The following is a 13994-nucleotide window of genomic DNA, read 5'->3' on the forward strand; positions in this document are numbered from 1 at the left end:
GTACGCTTGGCAGACTTTAGCCTTCTCCAGCCTGATTTTCAGAAGTGCTGAGAAGCTGCATCTACCATCAACTTAAAATGGAGACTTTGGGTATTTCACTGATCTTAAAAACAAAAGCAACTATTGAACTTCTGTCCCAGATCCCCTCCAGATTCAAGTTAACTCACAATCCCCCAGCATCCCAGGATATTTGTGCCTCCGTTGCAAAATCACCCCTCGCAGGGTGGGTAGGCTAGCCTTGACCCAAGCTATCTGCTCTAGCCAAGCAAGAACGCGTGCTCTAGTGCCCCCTGGCTTCTGGCCTTGGCTGCATTTCCAGAATCAAAAGTGAATGTCTGTTCACTTGCTTATTGGTTCAATCTATGCAGCTTAGATTAACGTGCGAAGATTGAATTGATTCAGCCTTGGGCTTTGTTGACTGTCTGTACTTAGCCCATGAGGATATTTCTGGTTTGAAGAGACTAGATACAGGAGGTAACACCACTGAAAGTTAGCATACGCTCACAATGACGCAGAAAATTCCAATTTTTAAATATGAATTACTGGAATAAATGTATATGGTAAACAGCTTCACAATTAAAACTTTTTAAAGTCACAGTCTTAGTTTTATACAATCTAGTAATTCCACAATTAAAATCCATCAGGACCTAAGGTTTATCACATAAGATTCACGCGGAGTAGAATACCTAACCAGTTTTGCCTTCAAGTTGCCTTTATTTCAATTATTCCTCTCCAAGAGATATGAAAACAAAAAGCCCAAATGACAGAGGACATTTTTCAGCCACATGGTTAGAAGATCAATTTGAAAGAATAAAACAACCTTTGAAAAAACTATCCTTTAAAATTTCTCATGTTTCGTCTCAGGTCAAATGAATAAACAGGCAAGTCTGAAAATTCAAATGCCCAACTTGACTAAATCTATCATCTCACTACCACAAAAGAAAGATAAATCACCAAAAATGTCATCCTGTTTCCAGTCAACAACTTTTTTTTTTTTTTTTAATTACTGTTGCATAGTTAAGGAAAGAAATAGGCAATGCTGCTTAAGCTCCAGAAAACTCTAAGCAAAATATACTTGTGTCCATGTATTTCAGCAAGCACAAAAATTAAATTTGCTACTATCTACTTTAACATTATGTCAACTGAATTTCTTTGTTTGTGTTGTCAGTGGAATCACCATGCAGGATTTCCATTAATGGACTGATGTTACTTATGAACATCTGCTATTGAAGTTTATAGATCAAATCTTAAACATTAAGACAGGTTTCTATATCTTTTATAAAGCAGTCTTCTTTGAGTGAAGAGACAAAACTGCTACATGCCTCCTAATGGTTTTTTAATGCAGACATATAATCTAAGGCTTTTAAAAAAGGGTACTCATTCCTCAAGATCAGCAACAGAAAATACTAAGGCTGATGAGCTTTTCTATTTAACTATTAAAAGAAAATGTACTTTAAAGGAAACATGACTCTCATATATGGGCACTACAGGTCTAAAATACTGGTCTTGTTTCAGTCGAGCAAAATTAAGCCAGTATTTCTGCTAACTCATAAATCTAAATTCTAATTGCATCTTAAAGAAAGGATAGCTTTTGCAGGAACAGTAGTAATACATTAAGGAAACTCTGATTACATTTTTTTTTTTTAAGATACACAATCATAAATTTTATACATACTTACATACATACATATTAGGGCTGTGCGAAACGGCACCGTTCCATTTCGACTTGAGTTTCAAGGTTTCAACGGAACAGCGTTTCGAATTTCATTTTGATTTGAAACTGCTGGTCTGTTTTGCTTTGTCAAAACAGTGACAATGTTTCACCCATACCCTATAATGGGGAAGCTCAAAAAAGCCTCTCTTAACCAGCAGGCAGATGGAGGCCTGAAACCCCGGGAGGGCTGCGGGCCAGTGCCAGTCTTCCTGGGGCTGTGGGCCCCCAATCTACCTGCCAGATGAGGGAGGGAAGCCAGGCGCTGTTGCCTGGGACCAGGGAGCTGAGGAAGGGAACTCAGCCCAATCGCTCAGTTCCCCTCCCCAGCTATGATCAGGCTGGGGATGGGAACTCAACCCAGCTGGGCTGAGTTCCCTTCCCCAGACCGAATGCAGCGCTGGGGAGGGGAACTGAGCCTGCACTGTGATCAGCTTCCCGCAGCCCAGCTGCAGGAGGCAGAGAACCAGGGCTGTGCTCCCAGCTGAGCCACATGGGGCTGCGGAGCCACTGGAAGCGCAGCCCTGGTTCTCCTCCATCTCCCACTACCTGGCTGTTGGCTGCTTCAAAACGCAAAACATTTCAACTAGCCTCGTTTTGTTTCAAGGCTGTTTCGAAGCCCTTCGTTTCAATTCAAATTTCACTATTCTAGCTCAAAATTAGTCAAAACAGTGTTGAATTAAAACAGCTGGTGAAATTTTGCACAGCCCTAATACAGATACACACATATACACACGTACATATAGACACATATAGTTATTATATACATGCACACACACATTAGGTTAGACATTAGGAACCCTCTCACTAGGAGGATACTAAAGCACTTGGACAGTTACCCAGAGAGGTGGTGGACTCTCCATCCTTGAAGGTTTTTAAGACCCAGGTCCTCAAAGCCCTGGCTGGGATGATCTAGTTGGGGATGGTCCCACTTTGAGCAGGGGGTTGGACTAGATGATCTCCTGAGGTCCCTTCCAACCCTCATTTTCTATGATTTTGTGAAAAAAATGTTTTTTAGGAAATCACTGGTAGAATTTTGTGCTAGATACGGGCACTATTCCTTATTATGCATATTGTACTGTATGGGCAACATAAAATATATAGTATCTTCCTTTACAAAATGTGACATATTTCATATTTCAATTGCTAAATCACAAGTTAAAAGAATTTAAGTAATATTCATGCTTTGACAAGACAGAGACCATACAATTCAGAATTCAAAACTGCATAAGACGCCAAGTAACCAGTGCATATTAGCAATTATGTTTAAAATAGATATACCAAAAAAAAAAAAAATCAATCTCCAAAAACAAATAAACCCTTAATATATGGATACTAACATGACTGTCAATGTAGTGTCGATGTACTGTATTTTCTCACATAACATGGACCTTTTCTACAAAATCAGCCCTGCAAAACTGACATGTGTATTAAGTGAAGAAGCAGTTTTCTTCGCAGGGAAAGAAGCAAACCTGGAGACCTGCCAAGATGGGTGTTGCTGTTCTGGCTCAGCAATCTGAAGGGGCAGGTCCTGCGTTAACCCTTGCACAGTTGTAGCTATTGGCTGAGCACTGCAGCTTGGGCCTGAAGCAGCAAGGAAGCTACTGGTAGTATCTTCAGGAGACTTGTGATATGGAAACAACACTATTTATAGGAAATTTAGGTCTTTACTGCAAGTTCTTTATCTAGCAACTAGCAAGTCTAGCAACTGCCTTTGCAAATGTCTGGGGCCTAACCAGAGCAAGTCCTCCCGGGAACGGCGGCCAGGACGTGTGGCATCAGTTCTTTGGCAGCAGGAACTTCCTGGTGTGGCAGGGAGTTAGTTGCTGGCTGCCTCATGCAGACGGTCTCCTGTGATGCTGCACACCCTGACACTCCATGTTCCCAGGCAGCCTTACTCTAATGCTACCCAGCCAGCCACAACTACAGAGGATTCTTTCTTTCTACTTTGCGCCTTCCAAAAACAAGGTGTGCGTTTTATTTTTGAGCATGTCATATGCCAGCAAATATGGTAGTTGCTTTGGGGAAGATTTTCAGTTCACCAGTCCAGAAAAAAAATAAAATGTTCCCAAAAGCAAATTTATGAAGAGAAAATTTAAAATATGCTAAAGTAGAATCATAGAAAATGAGGGCTGGAAGGGACCTCAGGAGGTCACATCTAGTCCAACCCCCTGCTCAAAGCAGGACCAGCCCCAACTAGAGCACCCCAGCCAAGGCTTTGTCTAGCCAAGTCTTAAAAACCTCCAAGGATGGAGAGTCCACCATCTCTCTGGGTAACCTATTCCAGTGATTTACTACCCTCCTAGCGAGAAAATTCTTCCTAATATCTGATCTAAACTCCCTTTGCTGCAGCTTGAGACCATTGCTCCTTGTTCCATCATCTGCTACTCCTTCCAAAAAGGTTTCAGTTAGTTATTTAAATACTTAAATACTTTAAATCTTTTTAAAATTATTATAACAATACTAGTTCCCCTATATGGCACAGACAAAACTACAGACAAAAATTGAGGGATGCCAACCTTTCAGAACTCCCCAGGGACAACTCATCCTGTTTTGTATATGGAGTTTTCATGGAAAAAAAAAAAGTCAACTGGCAGCCTTACAGATCTTCAGCTACCAAGCTTCAACCTACTGTTACTTCTTGTACAAAATGTTCTAGCATACTGTAACAAAATATACAAATGTATTAATTAAAGACACACACACGAAAAATAAACTTGAATGGCATTTCTTCTACACAAAATTTTATGCTCGTTTCCAACAAATGTTCCAATATGGCCCCTAATAAAAATAGTCTTAACAATACTATATGCAAACCTAGCTAAACCAAACATTCATTTTATGTTCCACACAGGACATTTCCAAGCCTGTTATAATAACAAATGTACCATTAATTAGTTTGCCAAACTATGTTGAATTAAATAATTTAAACATTTCTTAAGCAATGTTAAGTTGCTGCAGGAAAGACTGGAAAGCATTCTTTTCAGTTACCCCTTTAAGAAACATTATCTGAATGCTGAAGAAATTCTTTAATGTATGGTTTTCAGATGTTTGGTTATAATTCAGCAAAATTCCAATAACTTTTACTGTCACGTAGACCAACCTAATGCTAAATGGACTGGACTGCTATATTAGTATACAGATAAGAATTCAGGGCTTTAAAAATCTCTTGGCAATTTGCTTTAACTGCCCAACATTTTCCAAAAGCAATAAAAATTATTGTGGTTTATTCACTTTCAATTGCTATAAAAATGAGGAAAAGTATCTATCTGAATTAAGTGTTTGCAAAAGTTGCCAGAAAGAAGATTTCAGTCTCACTTTCCTGGCTACAAACCAAGTAGCTGTAAGGCAAATTATTCCACACACCACCTCTACCAAATGCCTTAAATCTGACCTAAAGTCACCATCTTCAAGCTTAACAGGACAGTCTGGCATTACAGCGCCCATCCAGTCCTTCACCTGTAGACAGAGGATACCAATACAAAGACCACATTACAGATACCAATACACAGACCAATTTGTCAATACAAGGATGCCAATTGTGTTGGTGGTTATACTGATGAAGACATTTGTCCCCTGGATAGTAGACTGACATTAGTTTCACAAAGGGGGCTACACAGCCATCTGGTGGTAGCAGATTTCATTTCATTACTGACCTGGACCAAACTCAAAAGAAGCATCTGCGTAAAAATACTTTCTCCTACTTTTCATCTCTTCAGCCATTCAGTTCAGTTTTATTCCTTAAAACTAACTCATTTCTGAATATAGGTACAAATGCAATGGTCCAGATAAGGAATCTTTCTTTCCCCACTAGGAACACACACTTTCCAGCATCTCAGATGTTTTCAGACCAGGAGCTACCACCAAACATGCCTCAGAAGCATCTCTCTCTCTTTAAATCTCTTTTACCCACCATAGCAACAAGTATCAAGCCATCTAATTTGGCAATGTACCAATGGGAAAGCCAGAAAGAAAACTTTATACAGCACTCTGCATATCCTTTACTTACAGCAGTGATTCTCAGGCAGGGTGCCACAGTTTGGAGGAGCAAAACTTTTCCCCCATGAGAAGTCTGTGATTGTCCACTGTCCTTCAGGGGACAGCTTGTTAGCTTGGACCTCTGCCAACACTGGACTTAAAGGATCATGGCAAGTGACACTTGGTCTTTGTCCACTGGCCAGACAGTCATAATTTGTAGGTGAAAAATAACCTTAGGATCAAAAAGCTGTCCCTCATATACATACATATATATCCTAATCTATATATCTATCTATATAGATATATCTATACACACACACACACACACACCACACTTTTCATTTCAGCAAAATCTAAGTTTTTGTTTAAAAATGTACAGAGCAACCTCTGCTTCCTATTAATTCATTCTTCCAGTGGATTCCAAATTACTCGACTTGGAAAATAGTTCAAGTATATCATGCGCCATGATATTTGCCATGCCTTTGGAAAAAGCTAACTGATGTTTTGCTCTTATCTATGAACTTGCAATAAGATCCAGTTCTAGTAGACAGCTATTCTAACATAATTGCTAACCTTCCATAGAAACATCTTTTTTTGTTTTTGCTTTTTTTTAAACGAGGGCTGCAAGTGGTTGAAAATTAAGTACTACAAAATTTCTGGGCTAAACAATCTTGGAATGAAATACTTCCCCATAATAACAAGATAAAGAACTCATTACAACAGGGGTTTTCAACTTTTTTGCATCACTGTACCCCTGGTGGCTGGATGCGGAGCAGTGTACCCCCAGCGCGGGGGGGGCAGGGAGAGAGGAGGGCGCGTGGCCAAGTGGGCGGTAGGGGTGGTGAGCAGCCAGATGAGAAGTGGCACCAGCCGCCACATGTGAGTTTCCCCCACCCCCACGTCTGGAAGCGCAGGATGCTGCGTGGTGATGCTCCGTCCCTGCCCACCCGCGCATACCCCCTAGTCCCATCCCCAGAATTCCCAGGCTGGCAACCCCTGCATTACAACATCAACTTATGGAGACTACCATAGCTAGCACTGGCTTTTTCTTCCAAAGATAACTACTAGTCTCAGAAAAAAAAGAAAATGTTTAACTTGGATTTTCCTAAGTGAGATAAAGGGATTCTACTACCTAGTGCGCTGGAAAAACTGCTTCATTATAGTCATCATTGAGGACTATGTTCATGTACTGAAATACACCATGATGACAGTTTTCAAGTTCCTTGCAAATCCTTTTAGCTCAGAAAATTGCACAAATGTCAGAAGATGAACACTTCTCCATGGAAAAGTGTGGCAAAGGAGCGACTCAGCCTATTAGTTTTCTATTACAAAGTTGGGGGTGTTGGGGGGGTGGGGATGGCCAAGACATTTCTTCTTCCAGAAAAGTCTCTAATTCCTAATCTGTAAATCCATGCATTTTACTTAAGGAACCCAGGGGAGAAGCTGCCCTGAACCCATTTCTTAGCCTAAGTATGAAACTCTGGTAAAGGAGCTAGAATCAATGCTGAAAACGGGCCGTGCACATCTCCATCTCCAAAACCACAGTTCTCCAACAGTCTGCTAAGATTTAACTTGGAAAGATACTGCTTGTGATAACTGGATTTTTGATGGAACTGTCTATAGCATGAGAATTGGACTGTAAATACCAAATTAGGTCAACACTGAACAGCTCTTAGAAGCAGAAAGTCCTTGCTAACCACAGAAACAGTTTAGTCCGTACACACAATGCAACCGTGATTTTTGTTAACACCTGAAACACAAGGAATAAAAATTAACATCACAAGGCTGACACAGACCCCTTGGGCCAAAGTCTGTGACTAATTACATCCTGGAAACTCCAATTAAGCCAACTAAACTGAGGTATGGTTGCACACAGTACAATTCAGTGAAGTTATCTTCCCAACTTGCTGAGACCTGAAGAGCAAGAACAAGCTGGCAATGTCAATTTATATAACTAGGCATCCATTATTAGTCATGTTTGATCATATATAATAATGAAAAAAGGACTAATATTTTAAAGCCACATTTTGTTATTCAAAACACTATAAAGGAAAAAAAAAGCTGGACTGCCCTATTTTTACTCATGCTGGTGAGCATTTACTACTTTGAGTATTCCCATTGACTTCAGTTGTCTTTGAATCAGGCTTTTTGTGAATTATAGAATATTCTGTTATCTTAATTAATTTCATGAAAAGTTCCTCATTTGAGGTTTAGATGCAACAGCAGTAAAAATACTTAGGTAGTCTTGGTAAAACTGGGTATAACAAATATTTTAAGATTATCCACCAATAAGAAAAGGTGTGAGAATCCTGAGGCAGTGGAATAGACAGCCTAAGGAAGTGGTGGAATCACCATCATTGGAGATGTTCAAAAAGATGTTGGAGAAGCAATAGTCAGGGATATCTAGGAGTATTTTATGCACCACTATCCTCCTGGGCATTACTGGTTGCAACATGGGGCCCAAAAGGATTTTTCCCCTCCTTCTGCTACATACATCAGGGTTTGGGGGTTCCCCCCACCCTTCCTCAGGAGCACGGGGTGTTGGCCACAGTTAAAGCTGGGGAATTTGAATGGGGTGTGCCAGTGCTCTTGCAGGGACCAAAGCCTGGGGGTTCCTAGTTAGAGGATCTTCCCCTCTGCTCAGGGTCAGACCAACTGCCACATCTGAGGGTCAGATTAACCCCATGGTCAGTCTGGTACAGACTGCACAAGTTTTTGCCCTCCTCTGTGGCAGGGGGCATGTCAATCTTCCTCAGATCTCTCAAGTACATTTTAACAACCCTTGCAGCAGCAGGACATTGGCTATCATAGTGTCCCCTTGCCCACCCCACCTGTGACAAGTTACGGTGCTATGCTTTGTGGTTCTGCAATGGGATTGCCTGTGTAGTTTTAGCAATAGATTAGATGAGGATATGCTGGGGGTGGTTAGGAAAAGGATAATCCTGCCTCAGGCAGGGGGTTGGGATAGATGACTTCCTGAGGTCCCTTCCAGCCTTACTTTGCTATGAAGAAAAAGGGGGACAGTTCTGCATTTGGATTCCAAGAGTCTTCTCTACAGTCAATTCTCAGGAGCACCACTTCCCTCATCATTTCTGCTACTTCCAAGAACTACCTAACACCGCATTAACGTAACATTCTAGACAGAAGTCAAACAGATTTCAGAAAGTTTCAAATGCTCAAAGAGAGAATAGAAATGACTACATCTGTAAAGGTCTACCGTTAATTTAAGGATGTGGCCCTTGGATGCAAATATTTCTATAGTAAAGTTACAGAAGCAATGCAATTCAATTTCTAAACCACTAACTGTCAGAGCTATTGCACAGATAGATTCATTATTAAAAGTGAATCTGATAAAGACAGTAGCTTGAAAATGGCTAGCGGTTAAATGGGAAGCAAAGGTATTTTGGAAGGTGATACCTTAATATTGGACCAATGCAAGGTTGGGCGAGATTCTACATAAGCTGTCAACGCAAAGTACTCTTCTTCAGGTACTCCTCTTCAGACTGGAACATCACCCAATGCTGGCAACTAAACCCCATCCCTTCAGATAGATATAGGATGAGGGTGAACAATTAAAGAGTTGTTATAGTGCTTTTTACAGAAAGTTCAAGACTGGTACAAAAGTTAAACAAAGTATTAAAAAAGTTCGAAACTTGTCATCTTCACCCAGCCCACCTTTAGGGAGGCATTTCCAAAAGACTGTATCCTGGTCCTTACAAAAGCACTTTTAAAAAGTCCTTGATTTAAGGCTTGAGTCTTGAAACTCACCACCACTGCTTAATACGATATTCCCTCTCTCAGAGCTGGACTTAAAAATCTAATGCTCAGTTTTTGAAGTTCTAACTGAAGTTACCTTTACAACCGTCTCCTTAATTAAAATGTGAGATCTTTTTAATGACGAGAAAATGGAAAGGGACAACAGCCGAAAGGAGGGGAGAGGAGGTTAAATGCACTTGAAAAGAGAGATTGCTTGGCAACAAACAACTCTGCTAAAATGGACTGAAGTGAAATCAAGGCACTAAAGTCTGCCCTTCTCATCCCTAATCTCCTATCTGCCTTATTCTGTTACATGTCTATGATTTTTCGATTCCCTACTCTTGACCAAACCAATACATGACTTCCCACAAAAATACTCTAGCTTGATACTTCACTCAGTCTCAAGAACAATGAAGCTTAAGGTAGCTATTTTACAGCTACAATGAAGTCTGCAACAGGAAAACTGATAATGTTTAAAGTAGTGCCTGATTTTCAATCCTTCATTTTATGAGCATGTTGGCAACCTACCTACCAAACCTGCATTTTTAACCTTCACTTTCACATCACACAGCCCCTGGATGTATGGCTGCTCAGGTCTCCTTAACATTTCCTCTTCCATGCTTTCTGCTCTACCAGTTCATTCACACTGTCCCTTGTGCTTGACAAGGCCTCCAAAAAAGTCTGCCATCTTTCTATCCTTATTTCAATTAAAGCACTCCAAGGGTCTAACTTCTGCAGCACTGCCTCCACAAAATGAGAACATCCAGTTACATGAGTTAAAAGTGTTACAAGTCTGGAAGGAAGCCCTCCTGCTTAATGGCAGAAACTCACCCCTAATACAAATTTCATAAAAATCTATGTCATATGTTTCCCTTTCAGAGTTTCTTGTACCCTCCTCTGTAGGGTCTCTAAAATCAAGCTACTGGCTTAAATGAGCTAGTGCAGGGATTTGACACTCTTTTGGCCCCTTGGGCCAGGTCCAGGCCATAGGGCTCCTCAAGAGCCAGATCCACCTCTGGCAGTGGGACAGGAGTGGTGGTGTGCTGGCTCAGCTATGGGGATTAACATAGCCATTGCCTGGCTTCTCGCCACTAAAACACATCCTCAATGGGGCTCTGTACTCCAGATTTTGGCAATAAGCCCCACTCCTGCTCACCTCTCCCCTCCCACCCCCCACCACCCCCAAATTCCTGCCCCTCCACAAGCCCCGTAGGCTGTATCTTGAACAGCCTTGGCGCAGCAGTAGGGCAAGCTCACTGTTCACATTTGACAAAAATAAACAAGACACATTTATAGCATCAAAAGATCTAATCTGAATAACGCTTTATCCATAAAATATGTCTTTTCTTGCCTCTCTCTTCCTTGGTATATTGAATTCCTTCAAACATAACAATGTCCTACCATTTAAGATGAACCTAGACTTTTTGACTCAATTTTTATCTTAGTACCGTTTAAAACAAAGAATACTTTGCTGAAATTAAATCACATCTATCAAAATGGGTGTCCAGCTTGAAAAAGCAAGCCTTCACTTTCTCTGGGGCCCCATTATTAAAAATATTTAATTTTATTTTTCTACAATCTTAAAAATTTAAAGTATTTGTCAACTTAGATTATAAATCATTGTATGTTCTAGAAATAAAGTAAAATGCACCATTAGCACTACCCCCCCCCCCACTTAGTTCATAATATGTATGTGGGAATCACATGCAAGAGGAAGACTACACAAGAGATGAAGAAAATCTGGAAAGAATCACCTTACTTCAACTAACTTGTAAGGCACTGGTACTGGAGGCGATCAAATATCCTCCATAAATATCCTACACCCCCCCCATACAATCTCCTATTAAGGATGCTCTACACGTGCCCATGAAGAAAAAAAGTCCTACATAAGGTAATGTATAGTTTTGATATTCCTGCATACTTAATGCAATTGTTTTCAAGAAACAAAGACATTTCTTCGCAAAGGAACCTGAACAAAGCATGTTTGTTTTACCATGATGTAATTAAACAATAATGTTTTGCAACTTACTTTAGTATCCGTTTCCAGTCTAAAAAGCCCAACCCTGGAAACCTAAATCAGACTGTGTAAGCAAATACTCTGACTGTCCACTGAGTAATAAAGTATAACTAGCCTTATTTACAATCCCTTAGGATTATCAGATAAAAAACACTAACCTGAAATCTCTTACTTGACCTTCGTTACTACGTCCCTACCACTCGACCGTGATACTTTTCCTGCCATTCCACACTGCTCATGCCATTTCCTGGTTCACTGGAGGTATCCCAGAATGCACCACTGTGACATAGCAAATGCCATGAATTGCAACAAGGCATCTGATATCCGTGATATCACGTTCTGGGATACTGCCAGTGAACCAAAACATGCCAAAGGGATTTCACAGAGGAAAGACAGAATTATAAAAGCCAAGCTAAAGACCCACTGTCAACTTGTTTAAAAAAATAAAAATAAAAAAAAAAAATAAAATGCTTCCCTCAGATCTACAGGCAGGACCCACTCCTGTTACCAGGAGCCTTTGTGATAACTAAAGCTGAAATAACTTAGAGAAAACAAATTGTCTATTTCTCCGTGCGCTCACACGGTGCATTTGCTAGTATACTGGACAGCTGGTTTCGCTATTTCCCCATGCACTGTTAGTTTCTTTGGTTGTTGGGCTGAATATTTGGTAGGAAGTCTGAAGGGGGGAAAAAACATGAAGAAAAAAAAAACAGGTGGGGGGGCAAGGATTAAAACTATAAAAACCAGGAAGGCAGCAAGAGGCAAGGACTGGGGAAGAGGATTCTTCTTTTAAACCTGAACAGACAGATCCCCGGTTGGCAATGCTGTTTTGAAAAGATGTCTGTGCTGAACAGTGCCTACAGCCTGGCCAGGAGACGGCAGAGAGCAACACAGAAATCCATACATTATTTATCATTTTTGATTTGCAGTTTCACCTTTAAGAGAATTGTCTGCAGGAGCATGTGGTGTATAATCACATGCTAAGCAAGCTTGTATGCTGTGATCACATTCTGCTATTGCAGAAAATAAGAAGGGCTAGAATGCAAGAACAATAAGAAGAAATGTTCACATTTTCTCCATAACTCATTCCCTGTTGGGGCTGGAGAAGGAGGAAGTCAGGTTTCATTATTATTGTCAACCTAGAACAGTCTGACAAGGGATACAAACGACGGTACCTACAGAAACGCATAAATCATGTTTTGCGCGAAGAATACCTAGATTTATACCATAAACACAATCCTCTCCTATTACTTTCACATAACAGAGAGCATAGGAAGGCATCAAGTTTGTAGTATAACCCAGTCAGTTTTCAAGCCTGTTAGGTAAAATTAAAAACTGTGGATACTCAATAGACTCAGAGCACACTGTCAGGAAAGGATGTTTGTGACCGATGTATTAACGGGGGGCACACATCAAATGCTTTCAAAACATTACAAATAAGATGTACGGTGCTCTTTAACGAGACGTTAATGAACGGTTAGCATGGACCCAGCTGCCTCACATCAGTGCTTTGTTGATAAAAGTATATCTCCTCTTCTGTCTACATTTGTTAAAATATTTGCCCTAAGCAAGCAGTGAGCTGTTTTTTCCCCCCTAAAGTAAGTGTGCATTTTATTGTGCCTAAGAGAGCATGAAGTATTTACTGTATCACGATGAACAATGAACAGAGATATCTCTTTTGTAATTTTTTTTTCTTTTTCTTTTTTTCTTTTCTTTTTTACTATTGTGTAATTTTGAGCATGCATAAATAATGCTTACGGGTCCTGTCAGAACACCACGGGCTCGCCTTAGTTTTGCAAGAGCAATACTGACCCACTTGTCTTTTGTGTCTTGGAAGAGACATAGGAAGACGAGACTATTTCAGTACTAGCAGATGGGTCTTTGAAAGATCCCTTTCGAAGCAATGCAAAAACAAAACAAAACAAATCGTAGGACACCACAGAATCAAAAAGAAAAAAGAAAAGCTAGCCTAAGTTTACCAACGTGTTTCAAGTATAGAATGAACGCTACATCCCTGACAAATGTTGCGCTGGGGGGGTGACAGTATCCAGCATTAGTTACATGAGGAAAGCAGTCCTTGAAGGATACAATAGGCAGCCGATGCATGACGGGCTCTGTGTTTTCGAAAAGCTCGGCATGAAACCATCACCCTGCTCCCTCGCAGTGTTTGCTCAAGTTCGCCAGCCGCTTACATAACCCATCCTTTAACTTCCCACCCATTTGCTCCTCGCTCAGCCATCGCAAATCCTCCTTGAAGACGAGTTAAACACCCAGCAGGGTCTATTTGAACAACGCACCCCCCCTCCGATTAAAACTCTTCATTATATCTAACGTTTCTCAGGCACGAGGAGCACGGGGAGCGAGGCCCCGCGCCGGGCACTGCCAGGAAGGGGCAGTCCGCTCCCCCCGCCGCGGCCCCGCAGCTGGCACCGGGCGACAAAGAAGTTGAGGCCGGAGCTACTCACCGCGCTGCGCTCGGCCCCGCTCACAGGCGCCCGGCGGCGGGCGGACGGGCCGGCCTCCGCGCCCCCG

General features: G+C 41.2%; 1 protein-coding gene across 2 annotated transcripts in view; it reads right to left on the reverse strand.

Annotated features, from left to right (window-relative positions):
* Positions 1 to 13946, reverse strand: part of KMT2C (lysine methyltransferase 2C) — a 287322-nt gene extending 273376 nt beyond the window's left edge. For both annotated transcript variants that reach the window (XM_019530420.1, XM_019530412.1), the window contains exon 1: positions 13928 to 13946. The gene's annotated coding sequence lies outside the window, so the exon portion shown is untranslated. The remainder of the gene's footprint in view (positions 1 to 13927) is intronic.
* Between the last annotated feature and the right edge of the window lie 48 nt (positions 13947 to 13994).

Source organism: Crocodylus porosus, unplaced genomic scaffold, assembly GCF_001723895.1.
Source record: "Crocodylus porosus isolate Cpor-Errol unplaced genomic scaffold, CroPor_comp1, whole genome shotgun sequence".
In the NCBI taxonomy this organism is placed as follows: Eukaryota; Metazoa; Chordata; order Crocodylia; family Crocodylidae; genus Crocodylus; species Crocodylus porosus.